General features: G+C 40.9%; 1 protein-coding gene across 3 annotated transcripts in view; it reads left to right on the forward strand.

Annotated features, from left to right (window-relative positions):
* The window catches only part of LOC143208530 (putative G-protein coupled receptor No18), a 96,803-nt gene that overhangs the window by 40,756 nt on the left and 35,140 nt on the right, over nucleotides 1–20,907 (forward strand). Inside the window, exon 1 of one of the 3 annotated variants that reach the window (XM_076422981.1) lies at nucleotides 3,040–10,186. The exons of the other annotated variants lie outside the window; for them this stretch is intronic. The gene's annotated coding sequence lies outside the window, so the exon portion shown is untranslated. Of the gene's footprint in view, nucleotides 1–3,039; nucleotides 10,187–20,907 lie in introns of those variants that run through there. 3 annotated transcript variants of the gene reach the window in all.

Below are 20,907 nucleotides of genomic sequence, written 5' to 3' on the forward strand. Positions count from 1 at the left end.
CTGGAATTAATTTTAGGCGTTCCGACTGTGCCGCTGTTGAAAACTGCAATTGATTTCGTATGCATGTCGTGGAGATTAACCGTCGCGATAACACGTCGCCAACAGAGCCACAATATAATTCGAACCTTTGAAATATTGTCGTTCGAAGGGAACAATTTTTGACGCAGTATACATATTCAGCGACGACGACGCGACGCAACGTAGGGAAACGATAAAATGCTCGAACGTACACGCGCGCCGCGCCGCATTCGTTTAAAAATACATTCGCGAATCACTTAAGTGTACTCTGTAATGGAAATCTGATCATAATTATTCAATAATACATGGAAAACGCTGCGTAAATATCCCGGCGTTGCGAAGGAGACCGCAGTCCCGGAAATGTAAAATATGTATTAGTGAACACCTTTGTAAAATTTCACTACATTAAACAATTTTTACCAGAGTCGTCAGATGAGGTGATGGGAAGAAGTTACCCCCTCTCTGCCGGTACCGGCCGGGTTAATCACGTGACATTGTGTGACAGATGCACGCCGAAACGCGTCACGTGACCGCGCCGCACCGCGGAGGAAGCATGGGGAACAGCGTTGTGGAAGGGGAAGGTAGAGTGGGGACACAACTAACTCTGCATGTACCGAACACGCGAGAAATCTGAATTTTCAAATTTGCAAATTTTCTCCACCCGAGCTGCAATAGTTGTACGAACGTTTCCTGCACGAAAGGACAGGCTCTGTGGACTTTCTCGGTCGAGACAACGTGTATTTTGGTGGTATTGTAAACGTTCGAGCGTGTTTAAATAACTTTTAAAGCGCAGCCGACTTCTGTTTTCGAACGTAGCCAACAGTTCTCGTGGATCCTCCGATGCGTATATCGAAAACTAAGAGTCCGAAGTGAAATCCGACTACGTTGCGCGATAGAGCAGACCTTGTTCATCCAGGAACCATCAAACAAAGTTATAACAGAGATTTGATTTTCCTCTGGGGAAACAATGATCGCCTAACGTCCCTCTCAGTGCGGCATCGAGCCTCGCGTCTCGCGGATCTATTTTATTTTCTCAATCGAAAACGAAATCTGTGTTATAGCTTTCCTTCACAGTTCCTGTATCAAGAGACTCTGCTCTATCGCATCATGCTGCCAGATTCTCCCTGGAACTCTCCGTTGTCAAAACACAATAAAATATATCCGCGATTGTCTCGCTTCGGTTGAAGTTGAAATAAAATCTTCGTAATGCAATCGAAGTACAATACGTTATTCTATCGGCGGGAGTTCATAGAGACGTTTGCATAAAACTGTTTTATACTTTAAATACCGTTGACACTCACCGTAATCGAGCACACGGGAAAAGCAAAATATTATTTCGAAACGGCTGCAACGTTTTCAGAAATAAAATACGTTCCGATGATCTCGTGCGTGAAATTATACGTTTTTATTCGAATAAAATCTGCTGTTTGAAATTGCACATAATCTGCTGCGTGAAATAAAATATGTTTATTCCGTCAATGCGATGCAGGAATTTAAATGCGGGTTTTAAATGTTTTTGACGATAGTAGTGTTGTTTTTTATACGTGGAATGTATCTTTGGGTGCAAACTGTGAATAACGGTAATTTTTAAGCTGATTTCAAATTTGATTTAAAAAATAACAAGACTAAGGATATTTAATTTTTTCTCTTTCTTTCTTTAAAAATTTTCATCAGTTTCAAATTACAGCTATGTACTTTTCTAAAAAATGCATAATCTAATCATCAATGTATACGATATTATTTCTTTTTAATTTCCTGTGGATTTAAGAAATACATATTATGATATCCCTGCAACATTTTCGGTTATCACAGTATGTTCTACCATAATGCGGTTGCGAATTTTCGTGAAATTAATGGGATATGTGTTCAAGTAGCACATTACGCTATCTTTCGTCCCAGGATACACGTTTTTAGATAGCGCCGGTATGCCGAAAGGATACAATACATTCGGTGTACGTCAACGTATTCTAGCTAACGCAGAGAATGTCAGAAAGTGTTTGCTCGTAATGCTGCGGTGATATTTGTCGCTGGAAACGTGGAAACAGAGCGTTCCCGATACAGGTTGACATATTTACAGAGCTACGTCGCGTCGCGTCGGCTGTCAAATCGAAGAAAAAGCGTCTCGCGTGACAATAGCGAATCGGTTAGCATTTAAATCCATTTGAACAGCAATAACACTCGAAATTAATAGTTGATACACTTTGATCTTTTGTAGAATCATTTTATATTTTGATAAAAATACTTCGACAAATATTGCGGTATATTGTACTACAAACATTTGCTTTTATCGTATCAGCAATTATGTGAACTAATTCGCTGAACGCTAATTTAACGGGATTGCAATTCAATCTAACACCACCGTTGGATGAATACAGTGGTGTCTCGTTACGAATAGGTTCCACGACAAGTACCGCGCCAACAAGATCCTAATCATGTGTTACGGCAATGCCCGATCTATGATAATAATATGTAGATATGTTCCAATTCACAATCTTTGCAACAAGGGATACTTTCCACCCTATACATACTAGATGCATTATTATATTAGGGTGCGGACCCTCTCTTTGCCCTTTACTTTATATCCATAAATTAAAGTTCAATTCAGAAATGTTCCACCTTATTGCCAACCCTAGATTCTAAGTTATTCTTGTAATGTTAGCATCCACACTAATCTGCATGCTGGTATTTGTTTGGACTAGTTAGGAGGTACACATACTAAAAGTCCCTACTCCTAGGAGGTGAGTGCGGTGCAGGGGGCACGTAGAACGACCCCTTTTTCAGTATTCCGCTTACATCTCGGAAACTATGCGTCCTAGCGATAAGACCATTCTATACAAAATTAAAGCTGACAAAATGTGCCAAAAGATTAATTCTATTCAGTTTTTCGCTATCTCGCATAGTTTCCGAGATATCCGCGCTCAAAGTTCACTAATTGTAAAAAAGAACTCTTCAGCAAAATTAGTGAACTGTGAGCGCGGATATCTCGGAAACTATGCGAGATAGCGAAAAACTGAATCCAGTCAATCCTATGGCACATTTTGTCAGCTTTAATTTTGTATAGAATGGTCTTATGGCTAGGACGCATAGTTTCCGAGATATAAGCGGAAAATACGAACGAGTGATTTTCAGTCGACATTAACGTCGTACAGCAAGATGTAGTAATGCAGCGATTTGACGACACACCGAAAAAAACTTCACATCACTTGAACGTTCAAATAATAGTTGTTCGTACAATGAAAATTCAAATAAAAAGTCTTTGTCACGAAAAAGGACATTCACATAACGGAGATTCTTCTGTAAACCGTTGAGTTTGCCGGCGACTAGCGACTCTGTCAGAAGATAGAGAACAATGATTCGGAACAACAAGTTTTCAGCCGCTGTGTGCGTTCTCATGCCGATTAAGCAAACAGAGCAGGGGCCAGGGATACGAGGATAAAGCCAGCCGAAAAAATAGTGGACGGTGAAGGGAAGATCGATCGATTAAAACCGAATCGATCATCCGGTCCGCGACCTCGCCACGGTTCTGACAACCGTGCAAGAGAAAAAGCCCGACGATCCATCGGCCCGAAGAGATAACGTATTGTAGCGGTGCACGCTGTAATATTTTAACCATCCGCCGAGATCATTTTTGCTGGTTTTGGTTTTGAAATGTATTTCTACAAGTATTTTCACATTTGTATACGGTGAAACAAATGTTACAAGAATTTAATATCTGAAAAGTCCACACTGCACAAATTTTATTTTCACTGTTTTTTTTTTATTCAGATCATGTGTGTACCATCGTCATAAAATAAAATAAATAGTTACTATGTAGGTATAAAATTGTATGGTTCTGACGCGTGTGTGATCGGTGGCATGGAACGATGAAATGGATATTCTCGCGTCGATTTGTAACGCGATTTTCTAGAGTCTGGATCATTATCGAGTTTAGTCCGACTAGATTGCTGAAATATCGTACAGTGCATCGGTGCATCTGTATGCACCGGACGGACACGTGGATTCACGGCCGGTTAGATAGGAGCCACGGTGTCCGTAGTTATCCGCGTGTCGAGGTCGCCCACGCGGCCTGGCCACATGCAGAAATGCCAGGCGATTTAGCAGCGTGGTGTGACCTCGCTGAAAATCAAGGGAAACTTGCCAATATCCTACATCGCTCAAGAAATTTTTATTCTTTCGCGAAATTCGACGAGCTTCCTCAAAAAAAGTGATCGCCACACCATACAGTATCTCGCGAGAATATCCACACGTTCCTCAAAAGAGGATACCTTTCTGAAAAGTATTCCAAGAAAAAAATTGAATTTCTTAAGGTAAAAAATAAATTTGGATAAACTTCCCCAATTGTTTGGAATGATAGGGAAAATACATAGTTGAAGTTGTTTTTCACACTATTTTCATGTGGATTTATATTAAAAATTTTTTTAATGTGCAACTTTTATTTAATTCCTGCTTCTTACTAATCGATTTAGAATATTTTTATTTTCCATGAAAATCCACAGAGTGATGTATGTAATTTAATTGATCAAATCCTCGTTGACGTTTCGAATTCCATTTGGAAACGAAACAACGCATTATTATGGAAAATAAAATGATATTATAGAGCCAGTAGTGTGTGGATTTAAACAGCGTAGAATTTTCGATTTAATCTAGCTTTATGCCCGATTTGTAACACAGCATTGTTCGATGCAACACACGTCCACTATCGATATTGGATATGCAAATGCCTGCCTTTAGCACGAAGGTGCTTATCGTTAGAATTCGAAGTACATATGTATGCATTGTGTGCGTTGGACACCTGTTAATGCCGGAGTCTTGAATTGCATTGTGCACAGTGGGTTGGATCTGCAACCATCATTGCGAAATATATTATCTCGGGATACATAACATTAACGTCTACATAAATAAATTTCATATCCGGTGGTTAGTGTCTACAAAATGGTACTCGGTGCTTTGATCTGCTAAGCACACGCAGATGCATGTGTAGACAAACGAGACGCAGAATAATAGCTGGCCTGCAGGGATGCGTTTATGCAATTGCTACATACACCTAGAAACTCGAGGCGTGTACTAGTTCTTCTTAAAAAGAACTCGTCATATTTTTATCGGAATCTCAAATATTCCCAAAAGAATTAAATTAATTACCAGAACGTTCAGAATTTAAATCTTCCATTGTATACCTTGAAAAATTCCACTACAATTGAAGCTGTAACTTGAGTAGAAAAGCATTTAAAAAGCTCCACTCGTGCACATACAATAAAAGTCAAAGGAAATCTGAGGAAGTATTAAATTGCTGCTTCCACAGGAGATAAAGAACAAATTACTCTTATTGTTAGTCCCGAGTAGATTGCTGAAGGCATTTCTATTGTCCAAGCACGTTTCCAGTGAAATTGGCAGAATGTAAGTACAGCGACGTGTATAATGATCTCGAGCCTTCAAAGGACTCGCGAAGGTTTTTGCGAGGTGAATGAGATCAAACAGAGCCATCGTCGGTCGATGGCTGGTAGCCATGTTGAGTCTTGTCGAAGTAAGAAATGGCAGGCTGCCAGAACGTTACGTTGCCACAAAAATAAGAATACATTTCCTCGTTCGGTCTGGCCATGAAGTGGAGTGGGCGAGGTTAACTTTTTATGAGGAGACTGCCTTCGATCGCACTCTCCTTACGTCCGGATCATAAAGAAATTAGTACAGAGTTATTTTTACGTCATCTCTGCTCGTGCAGATCCTCATTTCTCTCCCACTTCGTTTCATCAACACTGGGTCGGATGAAATGAATTTTCAAATTTTCATATCGTTCTTCTATTCGAGTCCGTGGGATCATTAATCCATTTTCAATAAAAAAAAGAGCTGTGCCAAAAGAAAGCATGGGAATTTTCTTTTACATTGCAATCTTAACTGAAACTATTAGATGACGTTATTGAGGGTGACTTGTTAGTTCATAATGAAAATTGTTGTTGCCATTGAAGGCAGTGTTATCAGACAGGGGTAATCGAAAAGGAATCGTTGGGATACAAGTACCCCCTCTCTGATGAGGCGAATGGGAGACACGTTGCGCGTGCGCGATAGGGACTGAACGGTGAAATAGGATAGTGGAAGGGGATAAAGGTGGAGAGCCTGGAGGGGGAAATGAGATTAGTTTCAACCTCATTCTGGCATCACTGATTGAAGGTTCCATTGAAATGTGTTAAAAAAGAATTTGTTTTACTTCGAGTGTAGGAGGAGATGCGTTTATCGTTGTTACTGTGGTGAGATGACAAGACGGTCCCCAGGGCTAGAATTGTGTCCCCACTCTACCTTTCCCTTCCGCGACGCTACTCCCACGCTTCCACTGCAGTCACGTGACCGATACTTGCTGAGAAAGGGTGTTCTCGGTACATGCAAAGTTGTGTCCCCTCTCTACCTTCCCTGTCCCCTTCCCCTTCCCCTTCCACAACGCTACTTCCCACGCTTCCGCCACGGTCCGGTCACGTGACACGTTTCGCCTCTGCCGTGCTTGTGTCACAGTGTCACGTGAATAATTCGGTACTGGCAGAGAAAGAGGGTAACCTTGTCCTCTCAATTCGTGTCCCTCCCACATCTGGCGACAGTGGCGACAATGCTGCCAAGGACCTTCTTGTCATCTCATCACAATACATACTTGTTACTACTTATTTCGAACAATTTGTAACATTCCCTCGAAACAAACGAACAAAATGACGATGAAAACCGGGAACGACGGACGCGAATTGATGGTGATTACATTAACATGTAAATCCTTTAGGCTTGTCACTGCTGATCAGCATTTTATCCCGATTAGGCGTGACGTTCCACCACCGGGACCGAATATCGAACCGATTTCATATTACTTAGCATGCTAATTTTACACGCGACTCTAAATTGAAATTTCGCGGGATCCACGTCGGGCACGCGAAATTAAATCATTGGCTGATCACATTTACAACTAGAAGGTGTGGAGAGATTAATATCTGATGTGTTGTTTCGTTAACATTTCAAGCGGCAGCGTCCGGAAGGTAAGAAATGATAAAAGACCGACATAGTGTCCGCAAAAGTAGCATAGACTGACGTGGCAATAGCCTACGTAGGGCGACACTTGGTCCCTATAGTCCTTCATGGCCGAACTTAGACCATCGTTGTCCTCTAGGTTGGCTGCCCTTATTTGGATGATCGAATGATTTCTTCAGACTTAAAAATTAATTTTTTATCGATAAAGTAATTGGCAGCCTCGCGCTCGATCCACTTCGAAAAAAAGTAATTTCAGTTTAAAGGGCGTTTGAACAATTACGCGTGTTGCTGAACGCGGTCGTTGTAATTACACCACGGATATGATGCATTCATTTTTGATAACACGATGGAAGTTTCGTGATTGCAAATCCCCTAAATCCGCAGTCTAGTTGCGATATTATTGAAAATACTTCCCCGAACAAAGGACGCGGCGTGAAAGATAGAATATTGTATTTATCGCTAAACACGCCGGTAGACCGCGTAATAATACCATGACGAATGGGATACAATAACGGCAAAGTTATCGATTTTGTTGGTAATGCAATAAACGTTGGCGAAATTTATTGACATCTCGGCCAATAATCTGCTATAAACAGCATTAAAATCGGCGCCGAACTACAGGTGACTTTCTCCGTTAGAGAGTCTCGATCCCCAGCGCAGCGCGCAATTTAAGTTGTCGAATGATATAGTCCAGTCAATGAATGCTCATGAGGGGGGCATAGAGGGAGATGGAAGGAACACAATTTTTAACTTTGGGACTTTGTTTGGACTAGTTAGGAGGTAAACATACTAAAAGTCCCTACACCTAGGAGGTGAGCGGGCTACAGGGGGCACGTAGAAGTCAGCTTTTTCGATTTCCGCTTATATCTCGGAAACTATGTGCCCTAGAGATAATACCATTCCATACAAAATTAAAACTGACAAAATGTGCTATAAGATTGATTGCATTCAATTTTTCGCTATCTCGCATAGTTTCCGAGATATCCGAGCTCAAAGTTCACTAATTGTGAAAAAGAAATTTTTGCCTCACGTGTTTCGCCTTACTTAACTAGCTAACTTTTTTCTCGGAAACTATGCGAGATAGCGAAAAACTGAATTACATCAACCTTGTGGCACATTTTATCAGCTTCAATTTTGTATGGAATGGTCTTATCGCTAGGACGCATAGTTTCCGAGATATCCGCGTTCAAAGTTGACTAATTGTGAGAAAAAAATGTTTGCCTTACTAGCTTCAGCACAATTAGTGAACTTTGTGAGCGCGGATATCTCGGAAACTATGCGAGATAACGAAAAACTGAATTGAATCAATGTTGTGGCACATTTTGTCAGCTTTAATTTTGTATAGAATGGTCTTATCGCTAGGACGCAAATTTTCCGAGATATACGCGGAAAACCGAAAAAGGGGACCTTCTACGTGCCCCCCTGCACCCCGCTCATCTTCTAGGAGTGGGGATTTTTAGTATGTTTACCTCCTAACTAGTCCAAACAAAGTCCCAAAGTGCCAAAGTTAAAAATTGTGTTCCTTCCATTTCTCTCTACAACTTTTCGTTGACTGGACTAATAATTATAATCAAAGTGGCTATATTCTGTCAATTCGCATGTTCCGCTCGACAAGCATCGCGCGCCGCAATTCTCGCGATCAATTACACTCAGTGTTCCGCCATTGAAACGGTTACATTATTTCCTATGCATCAATTTGTTACACACGTCCGATTTTAATGCCGCGAGAAAAATAAATGATTGCAGGTACATTAAACCCCTGCGTCTGATTTCTCTATTTTGATATTCGATCTTCGTTTCTCGTTTAATCTTTCTGTTGCAATATTTTATCTTCCTTGCGAATGAACTGAAACTTTTTATTTATTTCTGTGTCCGATGAGAACGTACTTGCTTAATCAGTTGATTACTGTACGTACTTCAATTATGCTAATCTCGGTCGATAAGCTTCATTTGGAAAAGAATTATGTTCTCCACGTGCAATACGTGCTCGATGTGCAGAGCGTTTCTAATTCAGTAGTACAATTGGAAACAGATACAACCGTGAATCTGTTAGCTGTTAGCCACAATGTACGATAAAACGGTAACAAAGAATCGCAAATTAACTTTGGAAAGGTCGTTGCAAAGGGGAAACTCTCCTTTGTAAAGTCATATTAAAACGATTCCGGAAAAAAGTTGGTTAAACCCCATTGTTTATACTTACAAAGATCAGATTTCGAAAGAAGGAAAGCAACTTTGAAACTTACCCTTTAAAACGAGTGCAGATAAAATGTTAGATTTTTTACACGATATTACAGAAGTTCGCAGAACGACGATTAAAAGGCTGAATAGCTTCCAATAGAAAACTTTGTCTCATCCATCATACTTTTTAACGTTTCACTTGCGAATTACCATATCTTCGAACACCTAAAAAACATTTGCTAATCGAGAAAACTTGTATGAGTTAGAAAATCGTTGGGAATGTCTTTAGGGAATTTATTAACACCCTCGAACTTTAATGAAAACGGAATTAGCGAACTTGTAGTTAATTAGAAAGTAAGGGTGGTAGCGTAATTTATGCGGTAAATTGTTGGCAGGTAGATAGATGTGAAAATTTCTACACCGCTCATTTTACTACAATTATATAAAAATTTCCGATGTGGGTGCCATTATTATTAAACATGATTTGTTCTTTTAGAAATATTAAACTGAGAAATACGTTTCTCTGAGAAAAATTTGTTCAGCGAACTTCTCCGTTGCAGTATGTACATATTTAAAATGGTGAAAAATCTAAATAAATTCAATTTTGTCATTATTATAAGTTATTATAAGGCAATGTATGCCAATTGCGTTTAGTGCTCGGTAGTTCTAGCGCTAACATACTTCCCGAGGCAAGTGTGAAACAGTTCGGCCCGAGGGACCGGTTGAACGACGCGACGCGCGACGTTCGGGCCGTTTTCGAGCGGTTAATCTCCGGAGATGAAGTAGGCAATAAGTCTCGGGTATTTAATTCTGGAAGTGGGTTGTATTATTCTGTTTCGCAGGTGCCGAGGGCTGGCCAATATTCTAGAGCTCCCTGCGCACCACCTGCTGCCCCGGTTCCAGAATTTGCGATCTTGGCTCCCCAGGTGGGAGCGAAGTACGTGTCGGTGATATCGGTGCAGCGGCTAGGCCTCGTTTTCCATTTCCGGAATGGGTATCGAATTTTATGCATTTTTCATCATCAGTCCTTTTGTATGTCGGCACGATGCCGTCGCGTCGCGTCGCGTTTCGTCGCGTCAATAAGGACAGAAAAGGAACGAGGCACTCTCTTTCTTTTCCGTTGCTCTCCAAAATAAACCGTATGTAGGCTACCACGGGAAATGGCGGGCAGCGAGTCTCCGTCCCGTGCCAGCAGCGGCAATCAAGGAAAGAGTACTCTGAAATGTCGGGCTTAATTATGCTCGGGATTCTGTCCTCCGTATAGTGTTTATTACGAGAAGTAGCGCGCGCTGTGCTGCTGCATTGTTCGCTCGATCGAACGAATTCTAATTTATCGTCGCCGATTTGATGCATCGGGGTTGGGGGGAGTGGGACGAGACAGTTTTCGGTGGTTACGATTCTGACAAAATATTTTCCTCAACGATGATACATGCCGTTTACCGCCTTGTCGTTCCCGTTCTTGTCACAGAGCTTCAGTTGCTCCGCTCACAATACCGCTTCGCATTCTGATCTTCTGTGTAACGATCCTCCTCCGCCGAGGCCGAGGGATAGAGAGACTCTTCAAGTAGGTCGCCGTCACTTGTACGGCGCAACCCCCGCAACGGGAAGTTTTAATTTCGAATGTTATCCTGCCACTTTGTTGTTATCTCGACTCCACTCACTGCCGAGCTGGTTATCAGCCTCTTGGTACCGCGGCCTCCACGCGTTTCAGCACCCCAAAGCGAAAGTAAATTTAAGAGACCTCGAAGAACCAGGAACCGGAACTGCTATGACGAGACTGCGAATTTTTATGTAAGATAAAAATGTTGCACGTCGTTTCCCGGAAACAGCAACCGCGTGCAATTTCTTCTCTTGGCAATTTTAATCAGTGGAGGATTTTCTGCGTTTATAACAGAAGCGAGTAGAAGAAATATCAAAGCAGTACAAGGACTAACAGAATTTATAAGAACATATTATCGTCAACCTATTCAAATTAATTAGAGAAACGAATATTTGCAATTCCATTAATGAGTTGTTACGGGCCAGGGCCGCGAGCAGCACGAGTGGCTGGCGAAGGGTTGTTACCCTAGGAATATGATATTTTGTTAGTTAAGGAACGCTAGGAGGTTATACAATAGCACAGACGAACCTGATGCGAAATCAGGGAGCTGTTAGGATGTGGACGAACCCAATGCGAAACTGGGGAGCCGCTAGGTTGGATAAATCTCTGTTTGGACAATTGGAAATTATCATAATAATTATGAACCTAATTATCAAAAACACAAATATATTCTTACTATAGAATTCGTGTTACAAGTGTGTTTGTGTCGCGAATGGATTGAAATTACAATAGAAAGAAATTGAAAGGTGATATTACCTAAACTAAGATGCACGGTGTTGACGCATTGGCAATGCAGGGGACTCGGAGCAACCTTATCACTGTCTAACAGATTTTACACCGAACTCGCGGAATCTGTACGGTTAAACTTTGATTCAAAAGGAACGAACGTCCGATCTCACTTGTAGTTGACTTCCGAGATGCAGCACGACGCGACACTATTCGTGATTACGACGGTACTAGCCCACGAGAGTAAAAATGCAAGGGCTTATATATATCCCTGCAATGACGGGTGGTACTTGTCAGTACCCTTCAAGTGAACATTCGTATTTTCTCAACGACCAGTTGGTCGTGCGTACGTTTGGGCCCTAAACTAACCTAAACAGTTATGTAGATTTATCTAGGGTAGCTCTGTTCGTTTATCTAGGACGGTTCCTGCCAGAGTCACAGAATACGCAATCATTTCGATATAGTGAAATTGTAACATAGTAAAATTGAATAGTCGAAAAAAATGTAACGGTGAAACTGATTTCTTACCCTCTTGCGTTAAAATGGCGTCTCGGAGACGTCACAGGTTTTTGACGCTACACATGATTATTAATTTGTTAGCATAAACAAACATATACATATAATGGTAACCTAATCATTCCACATTGCCTTTGGAGCAATACAAATTATTTTGTTCTTCGGCGGCGGAATGAAATAGTACAATTTAATCTGACCCCTTGGAATTCAATTGTGAAGCAAAGGGGGTTAATTAATTCGTTACGGCGGTATGTAGGAAATGTTTCAAATTCCCTGAACCAGATCCGCGCGAGCATGGTTTGATTTTCTGGCTGCTTTTGTTTCATCAGAATAAGCGGGAAAAAATTGTTGCGCAAACATTACATGCAAAACATAGCACACGATTTTCCAAACGGCCGGCCGGCTCACAGTGGGCGAGAAACCGATCTTTCTGGACAAAAATCTGCCGACAACTCAGTTTCTCATCGATTCAATTGGAATTTTTTTTAAAATGTTCGTGAAGGACTATACTTTGATGACGTGCTGCGCGAAAATCGTTAACTGTCACAAGAAATCAAGAATCCTTATCTACAAAACTCAATAACTCCGATACTTCATCTGCCCGTACTATAAATTTGCATGAGTTGCCGACACTTCTTAACCCTAAACCCTAAAACGCAAAATTTTAAACTGTAAATTTGGCCCTGAGAATTACCAATTAAATAAAATTACATTCGGCACTTATGAGACTCACCATTAATTTATTGATCCAACAGCAGCGTTTTCGCTTCTTGAGAAAGAACTTCCTTGTGCTTGCCATCCTTTATTCTTAGAGAGCTTATAAGTGGATCGGATGATAATAACATATGCCGTATAACATCTATACTTGTCTTTTTGCGGCAACACATTCGGGAGTTTTCAGCTCGTGATTTCCTGAAGGCTTTATTATTTGCCTCTTGTGGCTCTTCTGAATACAAACCAACTGGCAGTTCAAATGTAGCAAGTACTTCACTTCCATGTTGCTTATGAATATGTTATGAATATGTTGCTTATGCTTACGTTCACTTATGAACTGATGGAAGTAGTTTATACCATGGATAAATTTTAATAAAATTTTTTTTTTTTTAATTTTTTTACAGTTTAAAATTTTGCGGTTTAGGGTTTAGGGTTAAGAAGTGTCGGCAACTCAGCTGGGACATGCAAATTTATGGTATGGACGGATGAAGTATCGGAGTTATTGGGTTTTGTAGTTAAGGATTCTTGATTTTTTGTGACAGTTAACGATTTTCGCGCAGCATGTCATCAAAGTATAGTCCCTCACGAACATTTAAAAAAAAATTCCAATTGAATCGATGAAAAACCTGAGTTGTCGGCAGATTTTTGTCCAAAAAGTTCGGTTTCTCGCCCACTGTGCGGCTGTGCGAATGATTGAACCGGTTCTTGTTCCACGTTTTATACTTTTGCGACAAACGCTCGTTTCTTTGATAAAAAAAAAATAATCCGAGCTGCAAACGTTCGGGTAGTGTTGTTTCTTTACGATCGCGAGAGTTCAAAAGTTCCGCGCGCCAATGGGATGCCCCTGAAGGATTCCTATAAAACAACGAACGGTTTTCTTTCTAATGAAAAAGATCTCGTACGACTGCTGTGGTAAATATTTGTTCTCTCTCTCTCTCTTTCTCCGATTCTCTGGTTCGGTTTACAGCATCCGACGGGTTTCTCGGAGAGAATTGTAGTATCGTAGTTTACGACTTCCGGGGAAAAAATGCGACGCGAGGACGGACAACGAATTTGATAACAGAAGCGACAACTGCGAATAAAGCTGAACAACTTGCGTGGAATTTGAATGCCGCACACGGTTCGTTTCGCACGCTGTTTCTCGTATGGTTGCGGAAACGCGGGCGGAACGAAAGATCGAATTGCCTTTTAAAATTAGCAAAACATTGTGTCGAAGGTATAACTTTTTTTTTAGGAAAAAGGCTCTCCGGCTTGTTTGTCGCAAATAGACTGCGGATTTTATGCATTTATGACAGAAATAGATATGCAAAATTTCAAAGATTTCAAGAATATGGGTATATTATTTTTAACTGATCAAAATGATTATTGTAGATGAAAAACCATTTATATGTATTGCAGAGAATGAACTACAGATTTTTATCTAAAATCATAATTTTCCACTTGGATTTTCATAAGTTGGGAATGATATATAATTGTTGGAAAAAAAATGAAAATTGTCGTTAGTCAATTTAAGAGACGAAAAGTAAAGAAAAATTAATTTCCTCAATTTTTCTAGTATTTTTACATTTTTACCTATTCACGTTCGTCATAAATGTATATGTATGCACTCGAATAATGCTATACTGAAATTCTTTGAATTCCGTTATTGTTTTAAATACTACCGACTCGCTCTTTGCTAGAAGCGCACGAAAATCGCAGTATAGTGATGAGGTTACTCATTTCGTTCGCCGGCGTGTTGGCAGGTCTCGTGCAGTTTGTCTGAAAATCCTGAGGCCGTTTAAGCGTATAAACGGCCGCCATTTAGTCGTCGCGTTCCGTCAATCAAAACAATAGCAGTACGCGGAGTTTCTCTCGTGCCTTCGCTATTCGCTAAACGCGAATCAAGTAAACCAGCCGTGCCCGTGCCATTCGGTGTAACTTTTTCTGAATCGGGCGCGTCTGATTATAGCCTGATTGTTACTACTTGTTACGAACTCTGCTGGAAAGGAAACCTTAAACGTCAAAACCCTCTTCTCTCGTTACAGATCCATTAAAAATCATTTAAAATAAAAATGAACCCTTAGCACTCGAGTGGTGCCTCTGAGGCGCCACATAAATTGCTGTACTATTATTTACACTATTGTTTACATTATTAGATATATGTCTGTATCTAATCAATTACTAAACATTTATATTGTATTGTATGAGTTATTATATCAATTTCACAGCTATGAAATTTCAAAGATCATAGAGAATGGAAATATTCTAGGTCGAACAAATTTTTCATTTTTAAGTTAAAATAGGTCCGAGTGGAAAGTAGTTATAACTTTCTCACGTTTCTCGGTATTTCTTGAAAACTCGATGTTGTATAAATGATACATAATTTGTCGGGGTAAAGTATAAAAATGGGTGATTATACATATATTATAGAATATAGAATCTATTATTTCAAGCATCAGTATTCAAGATTTTTTGCATAGATTTTTTCCCGAAGCAATAAATTGATGTGACGGTGTCGAAAGAATGAATATTCAGAGCGGTCTCGTTTTTGAAAAGCTTTTTACACCGGAAATCGAGCGGGAAAGCGCGGGCAGATTTTTTCTTCAAACTTTTGCAAGCTCTGACGCCTCCACGGAGCTTGGAACATTTTTTCCCCGAGAATCCATGATATATTCACGACTCTTCCTTGCTGTTTTAATTCATTTCGGCTTTGCTCGGCATTAAATATTTCATAAAAAATTCTGCTAAAATAATAATGTTAGAACATTGTCATCAGCTTCGATGAGTTTGTACCACAACACGCAATTAATATATTGTGCATTTTAATGCGAATGAACAATTGTTAGCCTCGAGTACACTGAAAATAAGTTCAACCCGCAGTCCGGCAATTAAATTGTTTAATGCGTTCCTAAAGTAACCGATGAACTTTTCTCTGGAAAAAATCCATTGCCCCGTTCGCGATCAATCGCTATAAATCGTTGCAAAGTTACAACAGCGTGCGAATATTTCATAGAAGAACTGTCGGTGGTATCGGCAATAAAACACTTTTTATTTCTACGACTGGACGTTCCTCGACGCGTTTCCAATTCCAGGATTGACAATGCTCGCTTACCTAACCGACAGGTATAGTTTCCGTGGAAGACGTCGTCGGTCTCATTGGATCAGTGGAAGGAAAAATCGACCGCGAATTCGAAGAACGCGAAATCGGATTGTCTGAGAACAATCGTCGAATGGGAACCGTGCCCGCGGAAATGCCGATAATCACCGACTGCCAGAGATTCGTTAACTTCGTACTCTCCGGTAGAAGTTAATAGTCTTCTGTTCGTGATCTAATATCGAGCCGGCCGATATCCGGTTCGGCGCGGCGCGGCGCGGCGTCGAGAGGACAGAATCGTTTAACGAGGAATGGAAAACTCATTCGGAACTAATCTTCCGCGCATTAAGCCTTCTGCTTCTGGGCGGCTGCCTTTTCGAAAAATTGCCAGTTTTAGCAGTAGTGGCATACACACACGACCACCCCCCTTCCATAAACATGTCGTGTGAAGAAGTAAATTCCTGCTCGATCCTCAACCGAGACCAACCGTGAGGAACGTTCCACAAATTTGCATACCGTTTGCCCAGTACAAGTTCACGGATCGTGCACCTGGTGTTCATGAAACAGCACGCTGAAGGCAAACAACTGTATGTATGTACCTGCTTCCGAAAATTAACTGAACGAAAGCTGCAAGCTATAGTACAATCAACCGTTAAGCGATCTTTTAGTGCGTACGCTCGGAGCGCAACCAGTCGTTTAATCAGCGGATGCTATTTTTCATCGAATCGACAGATGGAAGTCGATTTTGCTTCGCTGCATCGTGAATCTTTGATACGTGCAGATTTTTAATGCAGAGGATTGTGGGAGGATCGTGGTTTCTTTTATCCATTCCTATCATAAAATCGGGATGAGTCGTCTAAAAAATGCATCGAACTAAATTTGATCAGTGTAGAAGGTTACAGCGGCTTTCTTGTAGGTGGACAGTGGAGGATATACGAATTTTTTTAAACCCACAGTAATGTCTCGATGTATTTGCAAAGAGACAATATTAGTCCAATGATGAAACTCCTTTGTTTCCAATGATCTTTTTATGAAACTTTTTTGCGTAAAAAAATATGTTTGCACGTTGTTGTTGAAAGTCAATAGATAATAAATGACTTTGTGAAAGATAATCCGCCCTGTATCTACGCGATAGTGACCACCTTTACAGACACAGACCCGTCGAAGATTCATTGGTTAACTTTGTTTATCGATGGACAGCGGATTTGATGCATTTATGGCAAAAATGAGTAGGTGTAATTTAAAACAGTAGAAACATTAGTTATATTATTTTCGACCTATTAAACATATTAAGAAAGAAAATAAATGTTTATTTCACTCCAGTTCATTGCAATTCAGGTCGACGATTCTTATTTTACAGAAAGATTCGCTGTCTATTTATCAGTCGCAATGTTGCATTCTTTATGTCGGTACACGAAACAACATCGAATGCAGCCGGAAAGCCCGTTAATCTCTTTCAACGTATACACGGCCGAATTTCCAAGTGAAATTACGTTTTACATCGCTATAAAGTGCATTCCCGAAAATTCGCGGATCATAGAAAGAGCCTGTCCATGAAATATAGCATCTTTTATTTTCCGCACAGGAAGTAAAAAAATACATAACACAGAATGGGGCATCTAAACTGAGCACGTGGAGGGGTTAAACATGCACGGAGGACCTTGCCCGTTTACGAGAAAAAGAAAGCATGCATATTTTAGGCGATCTCCTTGTTGGATTCCGAGGCTTCTGGGTGTCGTAAAATTAGCGATGACGAATGGAAACGAATGTTTTAGTAATGAAGCGAAGTTTGGCCGCCATTAAAATATAAGATAGGTCAGCCGCGACACTTCGAACCCTCCAACTGTGCCCGAAGGAGACCTTTGAAAACGGAAGGTTAATTAAACACACATTCCTGACGAGAATATTAATTTTAGACGACCCATTCTACACGCCTAATGCATTCCAACCAATCCATTTCACCAGGCAATTTTATTTGTAAACCCGCTCGTCATCCCCGAACAAAATTAATGTGAAGAATCAGCCATTTCTCAGAATTGCTATAAGGAATGGGATCCACACAAAAATGATTCCACCATGGAATAATCTATATATATATATAAAAACGAAGTCCTGACTCACTCACCTATCAACGCTTGCAACCTAGCAAACGTTGCAACGTTTGTATGAGGAATATTTTGTTCGTGGTCGGATTTACTTCATACTTGGTCTTAATGCTCTTTGATATAATTAATCAAACACCTGTTTCGGCATTTTAAAAAATTGATCCCCTAAGGGGGTGAAAAGGGGTTTTGAAATCTAAGATGGCGGCATGACATAAAATTAAAACTCTATAGGGGTGTATGGGGGGTTAAAAGGTTTTATATGGAGAAACAATATCAATTTCCGAGGGCATTAAACGGTTTTCTGTGCGAGCGCAGCCGCGGACAAAAGCTAATTTAAAGATATTTGTAATTACGAAAATGTGAGAAACATGATAATAAATGAAGAAGTTTCGTGCATTAAATTGTGCAGCGATCTACGGCGGCTCGTTGGCACATTTTTATCGACAAAGGTGATATGTATAGGGTCGAAGCTAGCGAACATAACGGTTTAGTTAGTGGAGCATATTCGCCGAAAATCAAATTCTCCGACGACCCCACGTTCAGGTCTCTCAGGAAGGCGAATATGGCTACTGCGAAATTGTTTCCGGAGAAGATTATTACATCCTTGGTTTAATCCAGGACCAGCGTCGCCGGAAGTTTAAAATGCTTCGCTTTCGTGGTTGGACGCCATTCGAATAAATTAGGTGTGTACGTATACATACAGGTAGGACGGCCCGCCGCGCCGCGCCGCACCGGCCCGTATGTGATAATCATCACATCAAGGATCTCGTACCACCTTAGAAATATATGGTATCAATATTCATTCATTCAAATCCACGAGAGAATTTTTCATATCGCTAGAGCAGTGGTTCTTAACCTTTTTAAAGTCAGGGTCAGGGAACACTTGTGTTTATATGAAAAATTTGCGGAACATCAAAATTAATGATCCGAAAGACAAACAAAAGCATCCGCGTAGAAATAAATATATTTAATATAATACAATTTCGCGGAATTTCGCGGAATTTCGCGGAACACTTGCAAAGAGCTCGCAGAACACCGGTTAAGAACCAGTGCGCTGGAGAAATGAAATGAAATGTTTGGCGAGTACAACTGTGTATGTCGAAATGATTGAACAGTCGTGTTCGTTCTTTTTTCAAATCGTTTGTCTCTGAATTTTCCGAAATGGACGATTCGAAAACTGTGCAGCACACACACTACCGCGCACCGTTTGAACCGGAGAGAGAAAGAAGTACGAGGATAGTCTTTTTCATTGGTCATTGCATAGTTTCCCGATATTTCGTTGCATTCTACGATGCAACAAGGGCCGACTAACAAGAGCGAGTTAATTTTAGCGGAAATTCGATTGTTTGATAAGTCGGTTCGTTAACAAAGATATGCTTCTCGCACACACCACCATGTTTCATGTAACGGAAAGCTTGAAACATTAATCCCATACGTGACAGTGAACAGGACACAGCGCAGCGCCGAAAAATCTGCAAGAAGAAAGATTACCGTGTTGCGTCCTTCTACGTCTACGTGATTCCATTTACGCTGTCTGCCTCGCATATTATCCTCAACGACATTTTCATCTGCGCAAGCTGCGGGACGTTTCCTTACGTTTCTCGGTTATGCTGTGCGACGCATTTTTCTCTCTCACGATTCCGGAAACATCCGTGACATTCTGTCGAAAAAATCGAACATCCAACTTGTCGAATTTCATTCGAATCAATAGTAGAAGCTTCGCGAAGGTTTTGTTGGCTTTTCCCTTTGATTTTACGATGGTCTGCTGCTTCTATGTATTCACAAAAATTATCTTTTATTTCTCCCTTTCTTCCGCGCCCGAATTTCAATACAAGCGGGATGGGTCCGCGTACCTGTGGCAAATAGTTTTTGTGTTTTGTGGACGACGTAAAGACGTGCCTTCCTCGAGCTAATAGTATACATATATTCAAGTGAAATCAGTGAAATATAACCTAACCATTCACTAGAATGTGCTAGTACATATATTTTTTAATAACAGGCGTTGGCCAACATGATCGGTCGGACGTACTGCGCGAACTTCCGTAGATGCGCGAATATACATCATCCGTTTCGCACAACATGAATTTCCTTTCAGCCCTTTCGCTTTCATTTCGTGAGGGCTCTGTAGTGATCTTACGGCGAGCATTTATCCGGCGTAGTTCCGCGAGTCGTGTTTTATGCATCCCGGTGCATTTCAGCTCATTCTGTGGTGCAACGTCAGGACAGCGAATATTTACGACTGGCTGGGAATCAGCCGGTTTCCCAGTCGAAAATATCCTCCATCATTGTTTGATCGATCGATCCGGAAACTCCAAAATTACACAACTGGTTCAAGGCTGGCAGGTACATTATTTTTATTTTCATTCTGAGCGGGCGAATCCGTGGCCTGGACGCGTGTAATCATAATTCCTGTGTATTCGTTCGGGAGCCCCGAAGATCTCGTGCATAAATCATCGCGCTCGAATATTTCGTGGGCGGTCGACGACTGCATCCCCTGCATTTTTCACCGTCTTCCACCGGACGGACGCTTTTAAATCGATTCCCGCCGACGTCATGAAAATCGCTACCGATACCGGGATATAGAAAGCGTCAAAATCCGATAAAAGTATTCGCAAATAACTATTGTTTTCACAGCTTCTTCAAACGATGATTCTTGCCTGGAAAAGAAAGATTACATGCATTTGTTTTGCAACTAGGGTTGCCATACGTCCGGATTATTCCTAGTGTTTAGTGCATCCGGCGACGCGACGTCCGAGTGGATGTTCTTTAAGGATCCGGGTTTTCCGATGTTACTCGCTCACACTTGCTCCTCACGGATTTTATTTCACCCTTTGCACTCCGAATTATCTTTGAATTTTGCTGCCAACAACTCCCTACTGATCCAAGTGTTTCATCTAGGTGCACGGCAGTGCACCAGCCAAGTTCCTCGTACTACCTCCTTTTACGCGAAACAACTTAGCCATTTTTTAGAGGCTTATAAC

Source organism: Lasioglossum baleicum, chromosome 5 (genome assembly GCF_051020765.1).
Source record: "Lasioglossum baleicum chromosome 5, iyLasBale1, whole genome shotgun sequence".
NCBI classification, from domain to species: domain Eukaryota; kingdom Metazoa; phylum Arthropoda; class Insecta; order Hymenoptera; family Halictidae; genus Lasioglossum; species Lasioglossum baleicum.